At 39.1% G+C, this 21,401-nt stretch overlaps 1 long non-coding RNA gene and 1 pseudogene across 1 annotated transcript; one reads left to right on the top strand and one right to left on the bottom strand.

The window, feature by feature from the left end:
- Positions 1 to 1,960: 1,960 nt before the first annotated feature.
- LOC114860920 (myc-associated zinc finger protein-like) lies at positions 1,961 to 5,192 on the bottom strand (annotated as a pseudogene).
- Positions 5,193 to 10,592: 5,400 nt separating this feature from the next.
- On the top strand, positions 10,593 to 13,926 carry LOC129604485 (uncharacterized). Its single transcript, XR_008695402.1, has 2 exons — positions 10,593 to 10,788; positions 10,907 to 13,926. It is a non-coding gene; the product is annotated as an uncharacterized LOC129604485 (long non-coding RNA).
- Positions 13,927 to 21,401: the final 7,475 nt, after the last annotated feature.

Consider the following 21,401-nt stretch of genomic DNA (forward strand, 5'->3'; position numbering starts at 1 on the left):
TTTATTAGCCGACAGTTTTTCTCTATATATGCAATATTTTGTTTCGTATTTTTCAATATTTGAACAGACCAGAACGTGTCGCTATTGAAAAGAGAAATTCGCGCCGAGCGTGTGTTTTGTGCTCTGCTGTAAGCGCGTAATACGGCGCAAGACGTTTCTGAAGCGCGGCTGGCTGAACGACGGATGAACGAACGACGGCTCACTTGACCGCAGTCTAGCACTGGTAGCTTGTCAAGTAGTGAGGCAGCCAGAAGCCGGGGGTGGGGGTAGTGTCGACGCTTTTTCAGTCCGCTGTGTAAATAATGCTAACACGACCTAGCAGGACCCAGCCACCACGGACAACGTGGCATCAGTGCTGGCAGGGTTGTAGCTTGATCCTCCACAGATCCGCATGATGAAAATGAGATCCACTAAAATCAAAATCAAAATAAATATGTTCTCAGATCACATTATTAGTCCACAAGGAAAACCAAGCTCCCAAACATATTTATCGTTATACTTAAAAAGGACGACAATCGCCGTACTGATTGTTCTCCATTCGTGTATGAAGTTACTAAACTTATACAGATATATTCAACATCGGACAAAGGACCTTATAATCGTTTCATGCACACACTACCAAATCCACATCCAAATAACAAGTCTATTTATAACAATATAATTAAACTCTGACGACTATGTTTTTATGAGTACAATACCATGGCGGCTTTGCAGTCTGTACAAATAATAAACTACAGACCTCTTCCTAGGAGTTCATCCTCCACAGAAAAGGCAAGTTCTAAACTTTTGTCTCAACATTACTAATGCGTTATCCCCAATGGTCAGGGGTTACAGTACAACTGGAGGATGTTGCCATACCATTAAACTTCCAAGCAGTACTGAGTAAATGGTCATGGTACCTGGTTACGTTCCACTCTTGTTTTGGATAAGTTTGTACCACCAGCAATCACCAAGACAACCATGAAGATGATTTTAACTTGAATCCACACATGCATTTTACGCCTTTTAATACAGTAGTAACAAGGCGCTATGCCACTATGCATCAAGTACAATCATATGCACAGCCACAGAAAATGTGTCACCAAGGTACGCTACAAATTACATGGCAATTGTTAGAATTACAAACCAGCATCCAGAGTAAGAACAAATCATATGAAGCAGAGAAGTTATGCACATTCAATGTTCAGGGGAAATTACACAACTATTGGTTGCCTTTATCAGCTGTACAAGGTGTGTCACTGTATGATGGCCCATCTGAAACTGCTGTGCCCATGTCCTGTTAGGAGTCCATAGTCTATAGTATCTGACAAAGGCAAACTGGAGACCAATGGTTTGTAATAATTAGGGGACAACTGAGATAAGTCACGTTCTATAAGGTCTTAAGGTCATCATAAACAAACAAACATCTGTAACAGGGAATATAATGTAATATGATGTAAAAACAGCAAAGGCTTTACAAAATCATAACAGTCTGTGCAAGTCAGTTATAAATCGAACATGACGTGATGGTAAGTCTTCTGGCTTTTACCTTTAGGTTGTATCTGAGTGTTGCCACATGACAATAACATGTTTTGTCCTATTGGAGAACTGTTAGTGGGTTTTATCTACTGACAGAGCAGAAAACAAAAGTCTGCTGTCCTCATGTGGCCATGGGTCAGCACTGAGGATTCCACAGCAAGTCTCCTGGTCCGTGGCCCACTGGTGTCAGTCTGTTATGAATATCCCTAACTGAAAAACATCATCACATCAATTGTCGTTATTTTCCTGTCTATTTACTGTAAACCATCAATCACATATTTCTGTTATACTACATGCAGATAAATAGCTCTCACCACCTGTTTTGGCGCATATCTTTCCATGCCACTTCTCCAGGTATCTCTTGTTTAATTAACCTTCACCTACACCCCCGGCCTCCATTCCCCACCCACTCCCACCCCCGCAACCCCCTCCCTCCCACATGCTAGCTGTGGGGCTGGGGGTGATACTGGAGTCCAGTCAGTTCCCAGCAGTCCACTGGTGCTAGTACTGACACAGTGACAGCCACGCTGGTGGTGCCCACGGGGCCTGCGCTTAGTCGGTCGGGGTTGCCGTCACCCTGATTGGCGTGGGTTCCCATGTGACCCTGAAGCTGTGTGGCCCGTTTTCTTATTGCACCCCACACAGCTGGCAGAGCAACACCCCACCGGCCCCGTGCCCCCAAATCCGCCCCGGCCCCTCCGCTTTCTTCCACTCCTGGCCATGGTGTTTCTGAGCATGAACCCGCAGGTAGGTGAGGGTGGTAAAGCCTGAAACACAGATTAAAATACTGTTGGTTTGTATACTAATTAGTATAATTTTTTTATTTCTTTAAACTTGTTAATAGTAATTCATAACCAATTTAAGACGTTAAATATGCTGTTTGTCCAGGCAGTACAAGGTAAGCTAAAAAGCTAAGAGGACTGAAAGTTGAACAAAACAAATGCTGTGCAAATTTGAATTGTTTTGAATAGTTGTGTTTTTCCGTTTTTCCTCCTCACTCTTACTGCGGTTTGCAAGGTGGCAGCGTGGTGCTTGCGACTGGTTGTGGACCCTCATGTGGTCGGTGATGTAAGCCAGACAGCAGCTTCCCCCAGATGTAACGTAACCTTCTCCTCATGACGGATCAGGTGGGCACGAGGCGATCGCGTGTGGAAACGCTGAGGTGCACAGTCTGTGGAAAGCGGCAGCCAAGCATGATACAGTGCATATCTAAGATAACAAGAAATGCAACAATAAAGTGAGTATCATGCGTCAATCTACTATTTCAAGCAGTCCTTAAAGAATTAGGTGCTCAATGAACTGTATCAGTTCATCCAATTTTAAAAATGCAAGTACTGGTGCTAAAATCCAATATGCAGTAACAGCAATAGGCCATATCATGAAGTCTTGTTATCACTGAAAACCCTGGATACTAAGAAACATTGTCAGTCATGTTTTTATATGTAAATACCAGGAAACAAAATCTATGTATGTAGTTATATTATGAGAAATGTACTTTTAATTGCCCAGCAAAAACAATTAAACTGACCTTTACTTGTGGCCACCTCTAATAGTTTTAAATGGGACTTTCATCTTTCCATATTTTCATACACAACCACACTCCCGATTAAAAGGTAAATGGCTTTCTTCATTTGAGGGCTATTCAAAACTTGGTCTATCATAATGCACAATCGCTATCATCTTACAATGTTTAGGCTCTGTCGTTTCACAATCCATCTTATGCTAACAGACAGATGAAGTTTTTACCCGTGCACTTGAACGCTCTCGGTGGTGCACCTGTCGGACGTGACTGTTGAGGTGGTCTGGCCTAAAACCAGAAAAACACAGCACACAGTTTTTTATACAAATCATAAAAGATCTTGTCCTCTACTCCTTATACTAAAATACTAGTCAAATATGGCTATGTACTTGTATGTATTTACTCCATTATGTTTTACTAGTAACACACCACGGTTGAGGGGTCTTGTAAACAAGAGAAGATGTTCTGTGGCATGACCCCAGATTAGAAGAGAACTTGCTACATTCTTTGCGTATCTGGGTTGCTACCTGGAAAGGACGGCTTTCGGCGCAGTGAGGACAGATGTGAAGGGTTCTTCTCCACGCCGCTTGATGTGAGCGGACATGATAACTCATCTTCTTTCCTCTTGAAGCGCTGCTGGCGATGGGGCAGGAGTAGGGCTTCTCGTCTGAGGGGGACAGTCGGTGGCGGGTTAGGTGGTAGACGTCTCTGAAGGCCTTTCCACAGGCTTCGCGGCGTGGTTCTTCCTCACCTGGTTAGTGCTGGGATTAGAGTTGTTGGGCTCTATCAAGCAAAGTAGACGCTTTCAGTTAGGGATACCTTTGTGTGTTTCAGGTTGGTGAATAGGCAAGGCAAGACTTGGAATCATCTTGTCCACTCTGAGCTTGTGTTGCTGCTAGTAAGTAAAACCACTCCTTTAAATGAAGTGTAGCTCTGGAGTTAATATTGGTACCAAGATGACAGAAGTGGAAAAATATCCAAACACAGGCATACTAGTGGTGAACCAGGAAAACGCCCTCAGACGATGCCAGGGTCCGGCTGCCACATCAACTCCCTCCATACATTTTAAACACAATGACTCTCTCTCTCATGAACCCACCTGCTCCATGGATCCACAACAACAACAGCTTCTTGGTGGGTTGAGGCGGTGCAGCCATGTTACAGTTTCCGGGGGATAGACACAGAGACCACTTGGCTCTCTTGGTTGGCGTGCCTGACCAGGCTCTGGGAGGGTCTTCCGGAGCAGGGACAGAGGAGAGAGAGAAGCTGTGGAGGTAGGGTGAGGTGAGAGCGAAAGGGAACTGTCTGCTTCTCCACTCGCGCTCCCTTCCCTCCTTCCTCCTTCTCGGCGACTGCTCGGTCCTTCATTTTGATGCCGTGTGCCCCCGACTGGTGCCGCCGCAGTTGTTTAGCTGTTCTTGAACTCTTTATTGCAAGTGGCACAGATGTGGCCGGCCGCTCGGTTTAATGAGTGGTTTGACTCACAAGACCAAAAAATTCAACATTAATTTTGAGCAATGCTATTTAAAGATATTTTCATACAAGTTACCACGGCCCTTTACCACTGCTGTTAGATATGATGCTGTTTCTGTATGTGGAGGAATGTATCCATCAAACACTTCTGCACCTTGTTTAGTTATTTTCAAACAAATAGAATTATTCTATATAATAAATGTGTTGACCAAAGTAAAATAATTCAAGTACAACATCGAAACAAAAAAAAAACAAATCAGCAAATAACTAAATATAATTCTCCCGAATGAAGGTACCTTGAGACTATCATGCAGGGTATACGTATGTTTGTATTTTCTATTCCCAAACAGATCAACAGAGTATTGGTTATTTTCCATTTACACCAGTTGTCATCCTGGCTTAATGGTTTCCCAACCCTGGTTTAATTAATTTAAAAAAATCAATGTACAATACAATCAAAACTACTAGGCATGTTTCATGGTAAACTACAACAGAAATCCTCCCTGCTCCCAGGTATAGGCCCTCACTCAGGGCGGCCGTTTCAACAGTAGACGGCGGCGTCACAATGTGCTCTTCTGAAGGACTCTGTGCAGCTCCTGTCAAATCAGGCAGGCGTTCGACTGAAGGGCGTCTCAGGCTGGCTTCTGAGGTCGACGGCGTCTGCCACAGTTAAACAAAACATGTTGGTTTCCCCAACAGCGACAGGTTCCCTACGTTGAGGTGCTACTTCTGCTTACTTTTATGATTCAACACTGAGGATGAACTACAAAGTTTAAAAAATGGACAAAACTTGATCTGAGATATCAGTACTCGAAAACACTGTTAGTATGGGAGCATTCGGCCTTGTTTCAGTTGCTCATTATACTCTGTCTAACTATCAAACTCTGGCAAGATTTGACATATAGAAGCAAATCTGGTTATCAACCTCGACTGATTAATAGAAAGTACTAAAGAAATTGTTTTTTTTTTAATATTTCACTGCTTTTGTCTGTGAATGTTTTTTTACAGCCTTAAATAAGTTACTTTATGCTGCACAGACATAGCTTATTTACCAATTCTAAATAACGCGCTCCTCCTGATACCTCGTGTATCAGTAAAAACATTCCTCCGTGCCTTGAACGGGCCACTTTGCACTCCCCGATGTCATCCTGTTCCATCTGTTCATGCACTGCTGGATTTTACGTTTCTTTGTGGGATGTTTCAGCATTATCAGTTCCACTGGGGTTAAAGTATCTCGTTGTTTACTACTGACGGCTCCCATTGCCCTTCTCAGAGCGTTAGCGCGACACCCCAGACCCGTGACTGTAATCAACTGTTTTCAGACTTTTCTCCAATTTGCTTATTTCAGCAGACTTGTGGCTTTTCTAATTACTTTACACTAATGGTGCTGTTTTGTTCTTAATTTTACGCTATTTAACTTTTTAGAGACAAATAAGATGGTCAGCACAATCTATGGTGTTCTTCAGTGTACCCAACTTTTGCACCTCAATATTATCAATTATTGTTACTATTTCTTTTTTATATATACTATAGTATATTATACTATTTTACTTTTTACTTTTACTTTAGTTACGTATTACTATTAATACTTTTATTAACTACTATATATTTACTGTTATTGTATATATATATTATATATTATATTATATATATGTCATATATATTATAGTTACTATTATTATTACAATTATTATTATGATTATTACAATTATTATTATTAGTGATAGTATAATTATTATAGTTATCGTTGACTTTCTTATTATTATTTACAGTAATATACCCTCGATTACTTCACACCACCCTTTTATATGCTTGTTACTACGGACTATTATAATTTTTTGTACACATATACAAGGCCCTTTTTTTTTTTAGGGTTTTCTGTTTTCTGTTATCTGTAGCTACTATTTCCAGCCCTGAACCAGGCGCTGTACTTCAAGGCTAAAACCAGTGTGTACCACCCCTGAGAGGGCACGGTGGCGTGTAGTCACACTTGAGCCTTTAGGCTTCGAAGTCTGTATCACTCCTGAGAGGGCACAGTGATTTCTATTCAGACTCGCCTCTTGACCCCCCTGTCCGGCGCGGGTCCTAATGAGCTCTTTTCCTTATCTAAACTTCTCTACCCTTCACTGGGTTTGCATTCACACTTCGCTTCGTTATTCGTCTCCTTTCTATTTTTTATTCTTTCTAAACACCCTTCAAATGCTCTCACTCACTTTCCGTATTTTACAAAACACCAAATTATTCCTCCTAAACAGGCAAAACACAGCCCTAACCAAATGGCAATCACAACATTAAACAAGCACTTTTCAAACTTATCCATCACTATTCTCCATACCCTTTCTTTTTTACTTTCTTTTATGACGAATTAACTTAGCGTCTTTAGCATAGCACTGGGCCTCACACACTCCCATTCACTCCCGGGCACACTCGGTTACACACACATAGATAAGGACGCTACGAGTGGTTAGTTAAAACTTATACAGACAAACAACATAAATTGTTAGTTGCACACAAAAACACAGACAAACACCTATAAATGCCTGTCGATCCTGGAGTACACTGCTTGTTCTCTAAAAAAAATATGTTTTAATGTTTTATTTTATTTCTAGGTTATTTCGGAAAGGCCCACACTATCTGTTGGCCTTGGGCTGGAAGGAGTAGACAGCTCGACTCATAAATTAGATAAATAAAAGAAAATTTAGCTCACCTTAATGGTGGATTGGGGCCCCTGAGCTTCGCCGTCTCTCCCCCAGTCCGCCGCCTCAGACACGGGCCGATCCTCCTGGCTGGCTCGCCAAAATGTCGTGTGCGACACTAAAGCCTTTAAATTTTGTATTCCAATCTGACTGAGCTTTTTATAAATCCTAACTAAATCCTAACTAAATGCACAGTAGTAAGTTTCCAGAAAATTAGTAACTTCCCAAAGAGGTGAAGAGATAAAACTCCCAAAGTGTGGAAAATAAACTAAGTCCAAAGCAAGATCCTAAAATTATTCTAAGTCCCAGTAGCCAGATCCCAAAATTATTCTAAGTCCCAACCGCAGGGTCTCAACATACATACCGACATATAATCCTATGTTTTGTTGTTGAATTGCATGTATGTTACTGATGGATGGTCCTTTTAGGACCAAAGGGGGGAAGTGTTGTGTAAAAATTCATAAAGTTTATAAAGTAATTACTGTTGAGATTCCAGGAGACAATGTTACAAAATAATATGGCACCTGCTGTACTACAACAGCACCCAACAGCACCCACTGTGGCAGGTGTGGATAATAGCACTCACGGGGTCATGTGTGTAAGGAGGAGACCCTGTTATGCAACAGAAGTGTAGTAGCACCAAGACCATTAAAACTACAGTGTGTTTTACTGACCTAGATAAGGCAGGTGGGAGGAGTGCAGCTTCTGCTGCAAGCTCCTGACCTAGAGTAACCTGACCTTGGGAAAGTGAAGGTTTGGAGGGGAGCTGCCCCGCCCGGGGAGAAAAGGGCAGAGCAACAAGTGTCTTCACTTTGTTTGGGATTATGATTGGGTAAAAATATAATAAAATAATGGTCAAAAACACCCATAAAGGTCAAGATGATGATCTAACGTCTGCGGAGCTGAATCCCCCCCCCGTGAGCAACAGGTATATAAGGTGATGTTGTGACCAAAAATCCTCAGTCTGTCTTGTCTTCTGTCACTTTTCTGTGGAATAAACGCTTTGTCGACCCTGGATCTTATTGCTCTGGACTTAGTCATTTTTTGAGACCCTGCGGTTGGGACTTAGAATAATTTTGGGATCTGGCTACTGGGACTTAGAAAATTTTTAGGATCTTGCTTTGGACTTAGTTTATTTTCCACACTTTGGGAGTTTTATTTCTTCACCTCTTTGGGAAGTTACTCATTTTCTGGAACCTTACTATTGTGCATTTTAGTTCATTTTTCTTCTTTTTGGGATTTACCATTTAATCTCTGGAATTTACATATTTAGAATTTTATTATCTCAATAAAGGAGAATTTACACCTATTGGATTTATAAAAAGCTCAGTCAGATTGGAATACAAAATTTAAAGGCTTTAGTGTCGGACACGACACCTCCCATGGTCCAAAGACAGGCAGTCAGGTTGATTGGTTCCTTTACATTGCCTGTGGGTGTGAGTGTGTGTGTTAATGGTTAAACAGCCACAAAATACCGAGAAGATTTCTTAATAAAATAGCTTTATTAAAGTCTTCAACATGGCACAAAAGAAACGTGTATTTACATATTTAAATAGGTTAGACATACATTACAATCTGAATCAATAGCAGAGACACAAACAGCCACAATACTGTTCTTTAAATCAACATTCTTAAATCTGTGGAAATTTAAAGGACATTCACATAAAAACAAAAACATGTAAACCGTTTCTTTAGGGCTGAACTATAGCATAATATGAGCAAACGTATAACGTTTCAGTTAATCATCAACACAGTCTCATTGATGTGAGTCCACAGGAAGAGCCAGTTCAGTTGACCTCTTCGATAGTGGGGCCCTCAGCGCCTCCTCGTGCCTGCCCTCTACAACTACCAGTGGGCATTCCTCCCTGATACAACTTGCTGATGACGGGGCTGCACACTGCCTGTCTTTGGACCATGGGAGGAAACCAGAGAACCTGAGAGAATTCATACAAACACAGGGAGAAGATGCAAAACCCAAGGATCGAACCTAGGACCTTTTCCGATGTGAGGCTCCACCATGCCGCCCACGATCATAACAGAAGGGACAATAATAACAATGAAGACAATAGACGACAGCAAAAACAGTATAGTTCATCTGGGTCTTTGATTCTGTGAAGTGATGACTGAGGGGATTAGGCTTCGTCCAAAGCATGCTCTCCTACAACTCAGAACCTTGTGTCTGCGGGCGGACGGAGGTCAGTGGAGCTACAGTAAATGTTTATCAAGTGGGTGTGTGGGATCCTGTTCTATTGGTATTGCAATGTGTTTAATTGCATAATTAAAGCCCATTATTATTTCCTGTTTCCAAAGTATTGAGGCATTAATCATTTGTTACAGTATAGTGACTGGCAGTATTTGTGCTGCTGTGTTGCTGTTTATTGTAATCACATGATTACAGTGAATGCTCCTCTGTTCATTCCAGTCACCTCGTTTTATATGGAGGAGGACAAAGCATTTGGCAGAAGTGAATCTACTGTATCACTTTGCATAATATGTATCCCTATACATTATATTAATTCTGTATATGCCCAAGCTATGCCCAACAGTAATAATACTAAACTCATGTTTGTTGTCAAGTGATTAATAATCTATCTACAATCATAACAGTAGTGTTCTTAGTTTAGAGTCACACAGTTATAAATCCAATCAAGTAACAGGTCGGTCCTGCTGATCCATTGCTTCCAGTATAGAGTCATCCTAAACAACTACACAACATTCAGATGATAAACTTGAAAACATATATTTAAGAGGTTTTTAGCGTAGGTGTGCTAAGTTTAGGACATTTTACGCGAGACGTCTCTGGGTCACATTCTTTCATTATTGAAATAATAGAGCTGTAGTTTTCAGTCGTAACACATGTGCCCAGTGTTCCAAACTGGTTCCCAGTGTGGCTTGCCATTATGAAGAAACTGATTTATAGTTATACGTATTACAGCCTTATTAAACTGGGCAGGATGAGTCCATTTAATGTGGTGGGTACTAGCTCAAAATACTAGATAGTGTAATAACAGGTCATGAGGATCATCTGAATGCATGTAAAAGTCGAGTTTAGAGTGAACACAACACTATGAACCAATGACCACAAAAAGGATGATGTGTTTAACTGCTGATTACAATGAAATGTAGAAGTTTCTGTGTTCTAGAAGTTTCTGTTGCAGGGTAGAGGACTGACTAATACTCCATCCAGCATGAGGATGCGCACCCTGCTCTGATTGGTCACTTCAGCTAAAATAAAAAGGATAGAGTGTGCGTGTTACACAGGTCTTAAACATATTTTCTTTCAAAATAAGATAGAAACATAAGCTTTCCAAAATATATTTAAAGCCAAATGCAGGTTTCACTTTTATTTCGAAAGTCTTAAACGGAACTTCTTCTCCTCTCGGGCTTTGACTTGACTAGGTAACTCTTCTGAAACGTCTAGAAACAGCTAGAATGCGATGCCTGGAGTATAAAGCAGCTGGTGGAAGGACAGAGAAAGAAAGAAAAGAAAGAAAGACAGCACCAGCACCAGCAGCGGCACGGGCACCGAACCGAACCGAAACGAACCGAACCGAACCGAACTGAACTGAACTGATGTGAACTGTGAGTACAAAGCGCTCGAGTTGTGATTCTACTTTAGCAGTAACAGCAGAGTTGAAGCTTCTTTGTTGTGATTTGGGGGAGTTTTGTATTTGCTGAAAACGTGTTTTGTTCATCGCAGAAATCCTCCTTGACGCAATGATGTTTCATATGAAGATAACCTTTCAAACGCTTCAGTCACAGAAGTTCGCAACAGGCCTGACGCACACAGCTTTCGGGGTTAATATTGATTTTTTCTGACTTAGCTAAAGCAATGATGGGAACGTTTTATTCGACATCGCTGTAAACGTGTGGCGTAATTTAGGAAGTGGACGGAAGAAGGAAGTTTTTTGAGCCGCTGTTTTCAATTAACTGATGAGATGTAACACACATTATATGCAATGACACGTGTTCATCTAGCGAGGTGATCGACTGAGCATCTGCAGCGTAGTGACATAAATTATTTAATACTGACTTATGAAAACTAAAAAATGTATTAGAGTGTGCAGGTTTGACAAACAAACAACAACTTTGCCAGTTTGCAGAAAAATACAAATGAATAAGATAAATTGATACGATGACATAATAGGCTAGCTCATTGGATTATACTGGGTAATCAATCTTCATGTTCCATAAAGAGATTTTATAAATATAAAAAGCCTGTAAATATTTTATACATATTTTCTTTATGAAGGCAACTAGGACACAGAGCTTTTACCTGGCCTGATCCGATGTCACTCAGCCTCTCAGCTTTTGTGTTTTTAATTTGAGATGCACAAAGATGAACAAAGAACTGGTTAAAGTCTGAACAGAGCATCAGGTTCACATGTGTAGCCCTTACAGGTTATCTTTCTAGTTTATCATGTTGGTTGTATGTTACGTTGCCAACAGCTGAAGGTATGGTGAATCTGTTTACAAAGCTGAAAAAGCTCCCCAGACTCAGTAAACGGGCTGTCGGTATCACTGCTGCTAACTGTTCCTCCCTCTAGCAGGTGCTTCCCACAAGATGTGAGGTGAACTCACATAAAGTAAGGACTCCAGAAAGTAGAAAGTAGTAGTAGCAGCAGTAGCAGCAGCAGTAGTAGTAGTAGTAGAGAAAAGACGGAGTCAGACCATATCAAATTCCTTGCTTGTCCTGTGCAAACTTGGCTTAGGCTGATGCTAATTAAGAAAAATCTATTTTAAAACTAAACCACTAAAACAATCTCTTAATTTTATTTCACTTTTGTTTTTCTACTGACATTATTCTCCTGCTCGTACATTTTCGAGAGCAGCGTTTTAATAAATACCAAGGTTAAACAGTGACATCTAGTGGTCGTAACCAAATTAGAGGCCGCAGTCAAACGTTTTACGGTGAAAAGGGCATTCCAGCTGTTCAGTACAAAAGATCCAGTAAAAATGTATGTCAGTCTAGAATAAAAGTTTTCTGTTTTAATTTTTTCACTCGACTTTTTCAAAAATTAAGTCTGGTCAGTAGCTTTTAATTTAGTTTGGTCAGTTGACATTTATATTGTGGTGTAAAATAAGGTGCTTAGCTTTGTCCATCTTAGCCAAGTGTCCTATAAACAGTTTAGCTGTGGAAGGGAAACAAGTACATTTTTTCATTTGCATGGTTGTATTTTTAGTATTTACAGGGTTAGCAGTCATGTGCTGCTCTTTAAGCTAAATCAAAGGAATTTTTAAAATATGCCAAATGTAGTAAATGTGTGGTTTATAGGTGGAGCTTTGCTATGAATTCAGAATATTCATATTATAAGGGTTATACTCTAGGCACATTGAGTCTTTCCATTATAAAGACCTAATGCAGATATAGATTTGGTACCTGAAGCAGTAAAATGTACACGTGAAAAATAATGTAAACCTGAAATAGTTTGATAAATATACCTTAAGATGCAATGAAAAATGCTAAGCTATATTTCTTCTACAGAAATAATAATAATAATAATTATTATTATCAGGTCCAACAAGGCATCACAAAAAAATCCAACCATTTAGTTTGCAAAGAATCAAGTATAGTTAAACAGTATAAAGCAACTCTGAGTAATTACAATAATTCACTTATTATAGTCTGCTGCTGGACTGCTACAATGTAAATAATGTCATGAGTGAAAATACAGCCTACCATTACAAAACTGTTTTTGTATTGTGTGGTGAATTTACAAAGTATCTAAAGCAGTTACATATCAGAAGTGGAGTAAAAGAGAAATAGTTTCCTCTAATTTATAGCTGACCTGCAGAACCTAATCTAAAAGGCAAATGCTCCAGTAAAGTATCAAAGTCAGGCACTGAGGTACAGTATATGAGAAAATTACTTCCCATCTCTCAGGACTAGACACTTGCAGTATAAGTACACACATTGGCTACATGTAGTTCTATAAAGATGAAGCTGCAGACAGGCAGTAAGACTTCCAACCATCAAATATTTCTTTATTTTTTTTAATCTGCTTATGTTTGTTTTCTTTTAATCATTTGATGAGATCTGCAGGTGGCCTTTGAAATTCTATTCACTTATGATGAGAAGAGCAGACATTTGAACTAAGTAGTTACCAAACTGCCATTTGACAATATGAAATTGATTGATGGGTGAATTCAACTTGACACATTTGGGAAAACATGACTCTTTAACATAATTAGATTTTACAATCTGGCTATTTAGAAGCAATATTCATCCTACTAATAATTTTGATTACAACAGAAGTTAAGTAAAAACAAAATTTGAAACAAAATGACGTGATATAACTTTAAAGTTAAAAATCAGTAACACAATATACACATATCTGACATAACACATAAGTTTATAAGTTCTCATTTTGTATTAACAATGACTAAAAATATAAGTGTTCATGTCTTTGTCTTCCTCATTACTTTGGAAATTTAATTTTATAAATTAAGTAATTGTGTTTTTTAAAGTAGCCTGACCTTTTATTTGAAAGGTTCCAGCTTCAGACCACAGGCCAGTTAGTCTTAATTTACTTCTGGTGTCCATGCTCATCACTTAAATATTTTGAATTTAGAATAAATTGATTCTCTGGTACTGTTTTGTTATAATGTCTAAAACTGTTGCTGCTGATATGCTGTCACCATATGTTGTAAAGCTATGAACAGTGACTTGATGATGATGATAATGATTTTTAACAGCTAAATAAAAGGTTTTAGGACGTTTTCGGTTCACTGTTGTTTACCTGTTTAAGACGTTCTAACACGGCCAACCTCTACTATAACGACCTGCCTGATCTAAAGAAAGCATTTAACTCTAATGCAAGACCTGAGTGACAAATAGCAGTAAATCCAGATACTACAGAAAAACAGTAATTCCACCACTAACTGAATAATGATCCCAGTTGTCTTATATTCAGGAAGGAGTTCTATTCCTAGTTTAGTTGTTGGACTGAGATAATTTGCTGAGAGGAATTCACACAGAGGCAGTAATACAGTTTTAATAAATGTATCTGAACTTACTCTAAATCTTGGGTCAAAATGATTTTTGAACGCAGAGATACAGAAGCGCGCGTGTGCGTGTGTGTGTCCATCAGTTCCCTTTCTTTACTGAACCTGAGAAGTGAGAGTAAAAAGGACAGAAAACACGCACAAGAAGAAAAACGATAGACACATCTGGGAACATATATGTTTATTACTTTTAATCATTATCGACAGCTATAAGAATTAAGTCACAGTAACATGATTTAATCAGAATCAAATTAAAGACTGACTAGTGATTGTTTATTCTTCATGCATATGAATGTGTGTATGTTTGAGAATACAAGTCCATGAAGGATATCTGTCACTTCTCTAGTTCCTCATCTTCATCTCCATCCAGTGAATCCAGTCAGACAAAGGAAATAGGTCACTTCTTCACTCCGCTGTTTAACAGCTGCATCCATAACATCTGTTTCATCACCGCTGTGAGGACCAAACTACCCTTCTCCTCTTTACACAAACCTCTCTCGTATGTCTGTTTGCTCTTAGATAGCACAAACTAACTTAACAGCTTTTCAGCTGAAAAACTAACAAGGTCCCTAAAATGTACAGTAAAAATATAATGTTGACCACGCTCACTAAACCTAATGAAAAGGAAGATGACCCAAAAGCAACCCTCATAATAATGTAATCAGGAGGCACATGCATAGAAACAACTACAAACAGATAAATAGGTAAGTTAGTGATTAAGCAAAACTAACAAGAACCCAACCTGGAAACGTGGGAGCAGAACATGAACACACCGAGCAGAGAGCTATTCAGTCAGAACGAACAAAACAAACAAACTAGGCACACAAATGACACAAGAACAATGCACTGAAATGAAACGGTGATCTCTGATCACCTAAAATACACAAACTAAACACACTATGTTTACCAAACCCAGACAGGAGATGACACCAAACTAACAGACTCCAGGCGAGACAAAAGATGACAGTGGACATAACATGTTGCTCATCATGTGATGGAGATCAACAACACTCGGCCGTTTCCCTGTGAGCCTCCTTGATCTCCAGTGTTTCTGCTCCTGACCCTCGTGATGAGTCATCTGCTTTCAGATGGTATATGGCTCCAGTGCTTGGCCTTCGAGCTGCAGCTTCAACCTGTGGGCGGATATCTGAGAGGCAGAGAGACACAAACCATCCTACAGAGCCATAGTTAGAACACTGAGGAGGATTAGCAACTGTGGGCTTATTTGTTGCACACAGGTAAAGCACATTGACAGCCACACCCTCCTCTCATACCGACATGATCTGTGGAAGGTTATAAGAGCTGGAGGTCAGCAGATAGAGAGTAAAATCAGCTTCTGCTACTTCGTGTGCCACAGTCAGGGACTTCAGCTGTGCAGAGCAATGTTGCATTCCTAAATAAGCACCACCCTCATGTTATCACTCTTGTCTTGCAAGACTAAAAATCCTGCTTTGGGGGCATCTCTCTCTTTGCAGCAGGAGCCATCTTCAACAAGGACTGCACCTTGTAGGCGAACAAGCATGTAGCAAGTCACATCCAGACACTTCACTAGTCTTTTACAGTCACAGAGGCACGTGCTGTCAGCACACACTTACCTCTCTCTGTTTCTTGCCACAAACTACTGAATTTAACAATCTCAGTGGGAGAGTCCTCTATCATTGACGCCTTCTCAAACTGTACAATAAATGTTTTTCAGCCAAATGATGATTACAGGTAGAAAGTCATAGTTCAACCCATGTTAAGCTACTAGCTGTTCATGTGTTTCAACACCGGCCTTTTGAGCCATGTGAACAGACATGGTCTTGTTTCCATGGAGCTTACTACAGTAATGTTTTCTCATAGACATTGAGAGTCAAAGCCAGAAAGTAGCAAGTATTAGTATTAGTATTAGTAGTAGTAGTAGTAGTAGTAGTAGAGAAAAGATGGAGTCAGACCATATCAAATTCCTTGCTTGTCCTGTGCAAACTTGGCTTAAGCTGATGCTCATTCTAATTAAGGAAAGTCTTTGTTAAAACTAAACTACTAAAACAATCTTTTAATTTTGTTTTACTTTTGTTTTTCCACTGACATTATTCTCCTGCTTGTACATTTCGAGAGCAGCATTTTAATCAATACCAAGGTTAAACAGTGACATCTAGTAGTCGTAACCAAATTAGAGGCCGCAGTCAAACGTTTTACGGGGAAAAGGGCTTTTCAGCTGTTCAGTAGAAAAGATCCAGTAAAAATGTATGTCAGTCCAGAATAAAAGTTTTCTGTTTTGATTTTTGATCAAGTCGAGTGAAAAAATTATTTAAGTCTGGTCAGTAGCTTTTAGTTTTAGTTTAGTCAGTTGACATTTATATTGTGGTGTAAAATAAGGTGCTTAGCTTTGTCCATCTTAGCCAAGTGTCCTATAAACAGTTTAGCTGTGGAAGGGAAACAAGTACATTTTTTCATTTGCATGGTTGTATTTTTAGTATTTGCAGTAGTCGTGTGCTGCTTTTTAAGCTAAATCAAAGGAAATTTTAAAATATGTCAAATGTAGTAAATGTGTGGTTTATAGGTGGAGCTTTGCTATGAACTCAGAATATTCATATTCTAAGGATTAGAATACATAAAGACGTAGGTTCATATAATATGAACTGGGATTAAACTCTAGGCACATTGAGTCTTTCTATTATAAAGAGCTAATGGAGATATAGATTTAGTACCTGCAGCAGTAAAATGTACTTGTGAAAAAAAATGTAAACCTGAAATAGTTTGATAAATATAGCTTAAGATGCAATGAAAAATGCTAGGCTATATTTCTTCTACAGAAATAATAATAATTATTATGATAATGGTATTTTAGTTCACACTGGACAGCTATGAATTATGGATTTAAAACACTCACATTACTTAAGTAAGCCTTTGCTCTGTCACCTTCCTGTTACAGACTAAGGGCTCAGGTCCAACAAGTCATCACAAAAAATCCATCCATTTAGTTTGCAAAGAATCAAGTACAGTTAAAGAATATAAAGCAACTCTGAGTAATTGCAATAATTCACTTATTATAGTCTGCTGCTGGACTGCTACAATGTAAATAATGTCATGAGTGAAAATACAGCCTACCATTACAAAACTGTTTTTGTATTGTGTGGTGAATTTACAAAGTATCTAAAGCAGTTACATATCAGAAGTGGAGTAAAAGAGAAATAGTTTCCTCTAATTTATAGCTGACCTGCAGAACCTAATCTAAAAGGCAAATGCTCCAGTAAAGTATCAAAGTCAGGCACTGAGGTACAGTATATGAGAAAATTACTTCCCATCTCTCAGGACTAGACACTTGCAGTATAAGTACACACATTGGCTACATGTAGTTCTATAAAGATGAAGCTGCAGACAGGCAGTAAGACTTCCAACCATCAAATATTTCTTTATTTTTTTTAATCTGCTTATGTTTGTTTTTTTTTAAACATTTGATGAGATCTGCAGGTGGGCTTTGAAATTCTATTCACTTATGATGAGAAGAGCAGACATTTGAACTAAGTAGTTACCAAACTGCCATTTGACAATATGAAATTGATTGATGGGTGAATTCAACTTGACACATTTGGGAAACATGACTCTTTAACATAATTAGATTTTACAATCTGGCTATTTAGAAGCAATATTCATCCTACTAATAATTTTGATTACAACAGAAGTTAAGTAAAAACAAAATTTGAAACAAAATGACGTGATATAACTTTAAAGTTAAAAATCAGTAACACAATATACACATATCTGACATAACACAAGTTTATAAGTTCCCCTTTTGTATTAAACAATGCCTAAAAATATCAGTGTTCATGTCTTTGTTTTCCTCATTACTTTGGAAATTTAATTTTATAAATTAAGTAATTGTGTTTTTAAGTAGCCTGACCTTTCTTAATTTACTTCCTGTATTTATGCTCATTTAAATATTTTTATTTAGAATAAATTGATTCTCTGGTACTGTTTTGTTATAATGTCTAAAACTGTTGCTGCTGATATGCTGTCACCATATGTTGTAAAGCTATGAACAGTGACTTGATGATGATGATAATGATTTTTAACAGCTAAATAAAAGGTTTTAGGACGTTTTCGGTTCACTGTTGTTTACCTGTTTAAGACGTTCTAACACGGCCAACCTCTACTATAACGACCTGCCTGATCTAAAGACAGCATTTAACTCTAATGCAAGACCTGAGTGACAAATAGCAGTAATTCCAGATACTACAGAAACAGAGTAATTCCACCACTAACTGAATAATGATCCCAGTTGTCTTATATTCAGGAAGGAGTTCTATTCCTAGTTTAGTTGTTGGACTGAGATAATTTGCTGAGAGGAATTCACACAGAGGCAGTAATACAGTTCAAATAAATGTATCTGAATTTACTCTAAATCTTGGGTCAAAATGATTTTTGAACGCAGAGATACAGAAGCGTGTGCGTGTGCGTGTGCGTGTGTGTGTGTGTGTGTGTGTGACCATCAGTTCCCTTTCCTTAATGAACCTGAGAAGTGAGAGTAAAAAGGACAGATAACACGCACAAGAAAAGCGATACACACATCAATGATTACTTTAATCATTAACGACAGCTATAAGAATTAAGTCACAGTAACATGATTTAATCAGAATCAAATTAAAGACTGATTAGTGATTGTTTATTCTTCATGCATATGAATGTGTGTATGTTTGAGAATACAAGTCCATGAAGGATATCTGTCACTTCTCTAGTTCCTCATCTTCATCTCCATCCAGTGAATCCAGTCAGACAGATGAAATTGGTTACTTCTTCACTCCTCTGTTTAACAGCTGCATCCATAACATCTGTTTCATCACCGCTCTGAGGACCAAACTACCCTTCTCCTCTTTACACAAACCTCTCTCGTATGTCTGTTTGCCCTTAGATAGCACAAACTAACTAAACAGCTTTTCAGCTGAAAAACTAACAAGGTCCCTAAAATGTACAGTAAAAAAAATAATGTTGACCAGGCTCACTAAACCTGCTCCTGACCCTTGTGATGAGTCCTCTGCTTTCACACACAAACCATCCTACAGAGCCATAGAACACTGGGGATGATTAGCAACTGTGGGCTTATTTGCTGCACACAGGTGAAGCACGTTGACAGCCACACCCTCCTCTCATACTGACATGATCTGTGGAAGGTTATAAGAGCTGGAGGTCAGCAGATAGAGAGTAAAATCGGCTTCTGCTACTTCGTGTGCCACAGTCAGGGCCTTCAGCTGTGCAGAGAAACGTTGCATTCCTGAGTAAGCACCACCCTTATGTTATCACACTTGTTTTGCAAGACTAAAAATCCTGCTTTGGGGGCATCTCTCTCTTTGCAGCAGGAGCCATCTTCAACAAGGACTGCACCTTGTAGACGAACAAGCATGTAGCAAGTCACATCCAGACACTTCACTAGTCTTTTACAGTCACAGAGGCGCGTGCTGTCAGCACACACTTACCTCTCTCTGTTTCTTGCCACAAACTACTGAATTTAACAATCTCAGTGGGAGAGTCCTCTATCATTGACGCCTTCTCAAACTGTACAATAAATGTTTTTCACCCAAATGATGATTACAGGTAGAAAGTCATAGTTCAACCCATGTTAAGCTACCAGCTTATGTGATGTGTTTCAACACCGGCCTTTTGAGCCATGTGAACAGACCTGGTCTTGTTTCCATGGAGCTTACTACAGTAATGTTTTCTCATAGACATTGAGAATCAAAGCCAGAGCTGCACCACTGTTTTGATGGTTTCAAACACCATGTGACCCTTTGGGCTCCACATGAGCTTCCTCTGGGGTTTGCATCCCCTTCAGACCTTACCTTATCCCTTCAGGGTTGCACAACAGTGGAGTAACTAAATAACTCTGCATAAAAGGTTAATTTGACATAAGCAGTTACAAAGAATTGGATTCAACTGAAGAAATGCTTTGGTGCAATTTTTATTGAATCCATGACGATCATTTTTTCAAACTGTGGCTGAAAACTGAAATACTGTAAATGTTACAGAAAATGCATGTAAACCAACATACAGCCAAACCTATTAGGATAAGACACTATTAATACTCAGTTTCTGCTTTAGACCTCCTGCATCCATGCTGGTAAAGAACAACAGACCTGGCACCTGTTTAAAAATCTGAAGACTAATGCTGATTGAAGATTTGTATGAAGGAGAGTCTTCTATAAGCAAATGCAAAAATGTGTCAGGTGCCATCACTCACCAACCACAAGTCAATCGCTTTTAACCACTATTAACCACTATCACCAGAAAGAAAAAATTCAACAGCAAAACAGAGGGTGAATGCAGAACTTTGCCTTGAAAATTAAACCCTAACAGCAGTCACCAACCTATAATTACTTTCATCATTGACAGAATTATTGCTGCAAATGTTTTTTTTTTTCTTCAGCAGACAACAATGACCATCCTGCCTGTGCTTCTATTGATTCTGTCTCTCTCTCCCCTGGTTCTGATGACGGTTTCTTTCTAGTTAGAGAGGGAGGGTTTCCTCTCCACTGTTGCTGTCAAAATTATAATCAAATTAAGCTCTTTCTGAGCTGGTAATGTCCAGTGTTTTCAGGCTGGATCCTCGTTGGATAGCAAAATCTCAGCTCTCCATCATGAGCTCAGTCGCCCTGCTCCGAGGACCCTTGTAACCCCAGATTTTCCTTTGGCCTTCAGTGAGGACTCTGACACCTCCTCCACCTGCTCATGTCTCACCACAACCTCGTTCCTCATTCGTCTCAGCCCCTGCAAAGATTTCCCTGCTCTGTTGTGCAGTAACTTAGATGGCAGGAATTTACACCTGAAATTAAACTTTAGGCAGGTCTAATAACTAATCTCATCCCTAGTATCTAATTCCTTTGATCTTACCTGACTTACTAATTTTTAACAGTGTTATTCTCAGAAGACGTCCAATTAGAGTTTTAATTTTGTGTTAACTTTTTTCAAATTCTCCCTTAACACTGTTTATTTATATATTTGTTTTTCTCTATTTTTTTCACACTTCTTCAGGTTTCATGTTCCCTTAGACCTCTGCACTCCACTATGTGATGTGATTATGATTGGATATGTTTGACCTGAAAAATAATGATCTACAGTAATGAATTAGATGACAACCAAAGAGGTAAAACAGTGGAGTGTTTGATTATTGTTTATTTTAAGCAGCTTCAAGTCTTTTAACTTTAATTGTCTCAGTT

Source organism: Betta splendens, chromosome 8 (genome assembly GCF_900634795.4).
Source record: "Betta splendens chromosome 8, fBetSpl5.4, whole genome shotgun sequence".
NCBI lineage: Eukaryota > Metazoa > Chordata > Actinopteri > Anabantiformes > Osphronemidae > Betta > Betta splendens.